This window comes from Crocuta crocuta, unplaced genomic scaffold (assembly GCF_008692635.1).
Source record: "Crocuta crocuta isolate KB4526 unplaced genomic scaffold, BGI_CrCroc_1.0 scaffold531, whole genome shotgun sequence".
Classification (NCBI taxonomy): Eukaryota; Metazoa; Chordata; class Mammalia; order Carnivora; family Hyaenidae; genus Crocuta; species Crocuta crocuta.
The window spans coordinates 2,925,432-2,933,577 of record NW_027531997.1 but is presented as its reverse complement, the minus strand read 5'-3'; positions in this window follow the sequence as shown (position 1 = coordinate 2,933,577).

Genomic DNA, 8,146 nt, shown 5'->3' with positions numbered 1-8,146 from the left:
TGCTTACGACATAAAAGAAGGCAGTTATAATTGGCTGTCTTTCTATATCCGCTTATATTTTTCTAGTGATAAATATTATATATGTTTGTGTGCAGTTTTAAATAGATAGCAACCAGAAGACTCTTTTAAGATAAGAGGAAAAACAAAGAAGGAATTAGAGGTTTCACTTCAGGTATAGGAGATTCACTTTGTTCATGAGGAGTCTACAGATTCACTACCCAGGGAAACAAGCAGAATTGGTAAAAGCTACTTTTAAAAAATGAAGGTATCTGGAAATTGTATGGACCTACAGCAAAAAAAGGAATATTTACTCAGGAAAACCCACTAAAACTTGGTAATAATAACAAGCCTATCGCCCTTGAGTGGGGATATGCTGCCTCCACCTGTCTCTCCCTCAGCTTAATAGAAAGTCCAATATGAACTTGTGTGGCCAAGGGAATGAAGCTACCTTCTCCCTCATCTCCCATTTAAGGGATAGGGTACTGGGGCACCTGGGTGGCTCAGTCGATAAAGCGCCCAAATCTTGATACCAGCTTAGGTCACAATCTTGTGGTGGTGAGAGCCAGGCCCACGCGTTGGGCTCCACACTGACAGCACGGAGCCTGCCTGGGATTCTCTCTCCTTTTTCTGCCCCTCCTCTGCTTGTGCGTACACACACTCTCTCTCTGTCTCAAACTAGATAAATAAACTTAAAAAAATAAAGAGCAGAGCACCTCATCAAGAAGACCTGGATATCAACATTTCTCAGCCTGTCTAAAATCAATTTCCAGGGACTAAATTCCTAGAGAGCGAAGCAAAGAGATCAGTGGCTCCCTCCCTTCACCCAGCTCTCAAGCACAAAAGACCAAGAAATACTGGTCCCTCAGAGCTTGTTAGTAGAATAGGGGCTCCACACAGAATGAAACAATTCAAAATGACCAGAGACCATCACTTCTGGCCAGCAGCCAGACTAATGGCTCAGAGATTTTGTGCAGGGGGAGAGGCAGTCCATAAGAAAAGAGGACTCCAAACAACCTCCTAAGGAACTGACTTTATCTGAACAGAGTCTGAGGAAGTCCAGGCCTAAGGGCACTGTGAAAATCAATAGCTCTTCGTAGTTAAGAGCAACAAGCTAAACTATATGTCACCCAGTTCACCAGAGAGAGCTATGGAAAGAGACAACTAAGAAGTGTCTCTCTTGAGTCAGAAAAAACCTCAAACGCTACTCCAGCACAAGTTTAAATGGATGCAATTAGAGAACAATTTATGCCCCAGACCTTGTCAACAACAATAGAGCAATCAGCTGGGAATTAGTGGAGCCTAACAATTGCACATGATACGAAATGAGGCAGACAGCTGAAAATAGAGATCAGTAAAAGAGACAAGGCTGGGGCGCCTGGATGGCTCAGTCTGTTAAGCGTTCAACTTCTGCTCAGGTTATGATCTCACCGTTTGTGAGTTCAAGCCCTACATCGGGCTCTCTGCTGTCAGCACAGAGGCTGCTTCGGATCTTCTGCCCCCCTCCCCTACTTGTTCTCTCTCTCTCTCTCTCAAAATTAAATAAACATTAAAAATTTTAAATTAAAAAAAGAGAGGGGTAAAGCCATTCTTATCTCCTCATGACTGTGTGTATATCCACAGTTGTGCCCTCTGAAAAGTGACATCAAAGGCATCATAAGAAAGGACATAAACTTCACTCAACTAATCTCTCCAAGTAACTAAAACAAACAAAAGCAAACAACAGCAAAAATATTTCCCTGAGAATAGGGAAGGGAATCAGAATCTATATTTGATACACTACCTCAGATGACTAGTTTTCAATGAAAATTGCAAGATATGCAAAGAATCAAGGATGTGTGAACCATCAAAGAGGAAACAGAAAAGCAGAGAACATAAACTTTTTGCATAAGGGTCTGGATGTAGGATTTAACAGATAAATGCTTCAATGCAACCATTATAAATATATCTTTAAAAACAAAAAAAAATACTTAAGGAAATAAAGGAAGACACTATGGCAATGTTTCATCAATTAGAGACAATCAATAAAGAGAAAGGATAAAATGAATGAAAAAGAGTTAAGGTAGCTTAAGGGACTTTGGGGACAACATCAAGTGTAATTGGATCCCAGAAGGAAAAGAGGGAGAGAAAGGGACAGAAAACATATTTGAAGAAATAATGGCTGAAAACAATTTACCTAATCTGGGGAAGAAAACAAATTATTGAAAAAAAAAACCAATGGAAATTTTGGTGATTAAAATTTTTGGTGAAATGAAACATTCACTAGAAGGGCTCAAAACATTCACTAGTGGATTTTAAACTGATGGAAGAAAGAATTAGCACACTTGAAGATTGATCGGTACAGATTACTCAATTCAAAGAACAGAGAGAAATGGGAATGAGAAAAAAAATCTAATTGCAGCATCAGAGACATGTAGCATACCATTAAACCAATATAGGCGACAGGAGTACCAGAAAGCATGGAGAAGGCACCTGGGTGGCTCAGTCGGTTTAGCGTCCAACTTCTGCTCAGGTCGTGATCTCACGGTTCCTGAGTTCAAGCCCTACATCGGGCTCTGCACTGGTGGTGCAGAACCTGCTTGGGATTCTCTCTCTCCCTCTCTCTCTGTCCCTTCCCCACGTTTTTTCTCTCTCTCTCTCTCAAAAAACAAATAAGCTTTAAAAATAAAAAATAAGAAAGCATTGAGAAAAAGAGCAGAAATGTTCAAAACTTAAAAGCTAAAAACTTCTCAAGTTTGATATATAAAAAAGTCATTATTCTACACATTCATGAACTGAACAAACTCTGGGAACATAAATGAAAAGAGATCCACACCAAGATTCATCATAATAAAAATTCTGAAGTCAAAAGCAAAGAAAAAAGCTTGAAATCAGTGTCAGAAAAGAATGACTCCTCATGTAAAAGAAACCCCAATATGATTAACATTCTGACTTCTCATCAGAATCAACTGAGGATGATTTATTTAAAGTGCTAGAAGGAAAAAAAACCTGTCAACCAGAAATACATTGTTCTTCCCTCAACTGATATTAAAAGCAATTGTATTAAACCATATGGATATATGTGTGTTTTGGGCTCCTGGGCATCAAAACTATAATATATTTATAATATAAAGTTGAATGTGACAAACTATAAATATATAGTTTTTCCTCTTTCTTTTCTCAGTTTAAGAGATAATGACCACAAGGTAATTTGGTTTGGAACATATATAGACACAATATGTATAGTAATTATAGTACAAAAAAGGGAAGAAAGTTAGATAGGAATTAAGTTTCTATATCTCACTAGAATTAAGTTAGTATAAATCTGAAGTAGACTCTTTAAAGTTAAGATGTATATCATGAGCACTGGATAAGCCACTAAGAAATTCATTGAAAAAAATATAGTGAAAATGTCATGAAAGGAATTAAAATATTACACTAGAAAATGTTCACTAAATGCAAATACATCAGTAAAGGAAGAACAGAAAGAAAGAAACGGATACATAGAAAACAAAAGGTAAAATGGCAGCCATAACTCCAACTATATCATTAATAACATTAGATGTGAATATTTTAAACAAGTCAATCAAAAGACAAAGGAAGCCAGACTGAATTAAATAGATATCTTTCTACAGAAGATATACTTTTCTTCAAAAATACTAGTAGGTTGAAAATGAGGACAGAAAAAGAAATATCATTTAAAAAGTGATAGTAAGAAAGCTACCTTAGCCATACTGGTTTATTTCATTTCATTTCATTTCATTTCATTTCATTTCATTTTTTCGAAAGCGAGAGTGAGCATGGATGGGCAGAAGGAGAGAGAACCTTAAGCAGGCTCCATGACCAGCGCAGAACCTGACAGAGTTTGATCTCACATCCATGAGATGATGGCCATTAGATCATGATCTGAGCCTATATCAAGAGCCAGATGCTTAACTGACTGAGCCACCCAGGCGCCCCATAGAGTAGCTATACTAACATCAGACAGAATAGTCATTTAAAATGTTATTAAGGATATAAGGGATGCCTCATAATAATAAAAAGCATTAATACAGCCAGAATATATAGCAATTATAAACATGTATACATCTAAAAAGAGAGCCCCAAAACACACGAGGCAAAGATTACTAATAGATGCGAAGGGAGAAACAGACCATCTGACAGTAACAGTGTAGAACTCTAATACTCCAATTCCAGTAATAGAACAATGAGGCAGATCAACAAGAAAATGGAAAACTTAATGCTATGACCCAGCTAGATCTAACAGGCATCTATAGAATACTCCACCCAACAGCAACCTACTATACATTCTTCTCAAACTTACATGGAAAATTCTCCAAGATAGACCACATGCTAGGCCAGAAAACAAACCTCAATAAATTTTAGAGAATTACAGTGATAAAAAGTGTCATGTCTGACCAAAAGGGAATGAAACTAATAACTAATAACAGAAGAACTGGAAATTGAAGAACACAATGCTTACGACATCCAAACTTTTTCTAAGCTTTGAGACAAATGAAAATCAAAAACAACTATAAGATGAATGAAAGTGAAAATAGGAGCACCTGGGTGGCTCAGTCAGTCAAGCGTCTGATTCGGCTCAGGTCATGATCTCACGTTTTGTGGGTTTGGTCCCCACGTGGGGCTCTGTGCTGACAGCAAGCATATGGAATCCTGCTAAAGCAGTTTTTTTCCTTCAAGTTTTTATTTACATTCCTATTAGTTAATTAATATATAGTGTAATAGTAGTTTCCGGTGCTAGTGATTCAACACTAAGTGACTTAGTGATTCATCACTCACATACATAAAGCAGTTCTTTGAAGCTAATCTATTGCTGTAGATGTCGACACTATAAAAAAAGAGAGATCCAAGAAATAATTTTAGAAAATGAAAATTTGTATTACAAAAAAGAAAAGAGAGATCACAAAACAACAGCCACGTATCAGTAACAGCAGAATATAAACACTTCACAACTGTACATGGAACATTATCCAGGATAGATCATATGTTAGGCCATAAAACAAGCCTCAAATGTTTAAAATTTAAACAGATAGAAATACTACGAAATATGTTCTGCAATCACAGTGAAGTGAAATTAGAAATCAATAACAAAGCAATTTGGAATTTAACAAATATGTGTAAATTAAGCAACAAGCTAATAAATAACCAACAGATCAGTGGAAAAATGACCAGGGAAATTAGAAAATACATTGAAAGAAGAAGTGCTGAGCAGCATGAGGGATGCCTTAAAATCATTCAACTCTATCTGATCTCTATCATTTACAAACCACGGAAGAGCTTAACTATAGTTACATACCCTAAAAATGTAGACATAATTTCTAAGGTATATGATTGCTAATGTGTTTCTTCTCCAGTTTCTGTGAGATTTGTTCTTTCTTTTAAAAGTTTTTAATGTTTACTTTTGAGACAGAGAGAGACAGAGCGCGAGCAGGGGAGGGGCAGAGAGAGAGGGAGACACAGAATCCGAAGCAGGCTCCAGGCTCCGAGCTGTCAGCACAGAGTCCGACCTGGGGCTTGAACTCACAAACTGTGAGATCGTGACCTGAGCCGAAGTGGGACGCTTAACTGCCTGAGCCACCCAGGCACCCCTGTTGTTTATTTGTCCACATTTTTCCTTAGGTCTTTTCATTTTCCCTCACCTCATCACCTTTATCCCTTCATATTTGGTACACGATAAATAAGCAGAGATAGTTATAATAATATTTAAGAATATTAAGCTCAAGAATTATTGTATTGTATTATAAGTTCTGAATTATAATTTCAGAAGTGCTAAAGCTTCACTACCTTTAAAACAATCACATTGTCATTAGTGTTATCAAAGGCAGTCTAGGCTCAAATCCTAGCTAATGTTTAGAACAAGAGCCTCAGGACACAGTATGAATGTTCAGGTCACAAAATATTTGCTGCTGCTCCAGCCAGCACTCTATCATTCTTTACTAGTTCTAGTAAAAGTTTTTAGAAGCCACTCAACTCCTCACTCCTTTTATCTGAGACAATGATGGAACACTTCAACTATATGTAAGTAGCATTTAATTATACGTTTTAATTCTGAGTACCCAAGAGCAATATGCTACTTTAATTCTTTTTTCAAATTAGTCCCAAACCACCACTACTTCCCCACTCATATATCCTGCTTTAATTTGACTAAAATTCATATTCTCATTCTGTGTGCATGGGAAAAATAACAGGTACGCGCGTTTTACAGGCACTTGTAAAAGTCATTTTAATTGGCTCTGTGCATCTAATGAGTTGACAGTGCATGGCTGGTTTTTCTTAAATCAGTGACTTTTTGACACAAACACAAACATTTGTTGAACGGTAACAACCCCAAACGCAAATCCATTCTCTTATTAGGGGTAAATATGCCATGTTTGGTGTCACGTGGACAACTAATTTGGGAGGTGAGAAGTCACTTCAGAATCTTAACTTATTTTCATTTTACTACCATAACATTTTGTCTAAATTCGCTGTGTTCCAAAAACATGTTTTTTTTGTCAGAGACATCAAATCCTAAGGGAAAAATAATCTAGCAGTCAGGTAGGGCATGGAAAGTCATTACATGCTCACAAAAGCAATCACGAAGGTGTCAGTGAATATCAAATATGGATCTGGGACTCTTTGACAGAGGGAGAGACAGGCAGGGACTGAATTAAGTTTGGGGGTGTGGAAAAGAACCCAATTTACGGTCCAAGCTGGAAGGTGGAGGAAAGATTATGGCAGCTGGGGAGAATGGAATTAGCCTTAGAGTAGATAGGGACTTAAGTCCTGTATGGAGGATCCCATGACAAAGGGAGTCAGGTTCCGCTTCCCCAGACTGCCTCCAAGATGGGGCCTCTTATCCTTCCCAGAGAATGTGGATTACTTCCTAAAAACCTGAGATGTTTTTGAGACATAAAATGACAAATTATATAACCAAGTAGCCCAACAGCATTTTAAGTGTCTAGCAATTGCAATAAATGAGGGAAACCAGTGGGAGCAAATCTCAAGGTTGCATGTCAGACTTATCAAAGAAACTGTATTAAAGGCCCAAAGCATACAAGTCAAGGGGAGGGGGATGGTTGTGGGAAGAGATAAATGGGAGTTAATATACTTTCTTAAAGAACGGAATGAAGAATAAATGGCAAAGCAAAGCAGAGCTTGTTTTTAAAGTCAGAGAATCTGATAAAGAGAAGTTGGGCATTCTACAATGTCACATAATAAGATTTCTTTCTCCTGTGAAGACAAAGGAAACACTAGCGACCCGTTCTTGACTGGGCAAGCCCTCTGACCTATTTGTGAAGAGCAGTAAATTATATCTACTTATCTCATTAAAAATCTTTTGCTCAGTCGCCCTTGTTATCTCCATTTCAGGGAGCTGGCCAGTTTCAATTCAACCTGGAGTCCAATGCAATGGTAGCTCTTACAGTCACACCACTTGACTGGCAAGTTTTATAGTGCTTATGACTGTTATATTTTTATGCATACAGCTTGTCTCTCTAACTATGCCCCTCAAGGAGAGACCGTGTATTTTATCTAGTATCTTCAAGATCTAAGTTGCAAGGCCTTACTCAACATTTGATGATGGTGAAGACGGATAATGAGAGAGACCCTGTAGAAATGAAAATCATGGTGAGATGATATTTCATCAGTCCTATGATCTAAATAATGAACTGAACAGCCACAGGTAAGATTCTGAATGGCCATGTGAAAGTCCAAGCCACAATCTCAGGAAATTTGGGTTGTCTAGAACAGCACTATGGTTCATAAATATCTGCACACCCTTGAAGTCTATTTTATGAAGCCTATTTTATGGTATTGAATTACCCAAATCATTGCTTTAAATCTGGATTTCACTTCTCGTTGCACCATATGCACAAGAAAAATTCATCCTAGGTATATATGATAAAGATGAAGCATTAGAGCCAAAAAAGTAAGCCTCATTAAGAAAAAATTAAGGGTAAATCCAAGATAAGTTTTAGGGCAGTGATTTGAATCTCAGCTTGCTCAACAATACCTTTCAAATGAGTATTTGATTCAGTTATACTCTCTAATTTGATGCCTAAAAACATAAAATAAAATAAAACAAAACTTTCCCTGAAACACCTTTACTCTAAACTATAAGCAGCAGATTTTTTTTTTTTAACCAGCAATGCAAATGATGTCAAGGAGT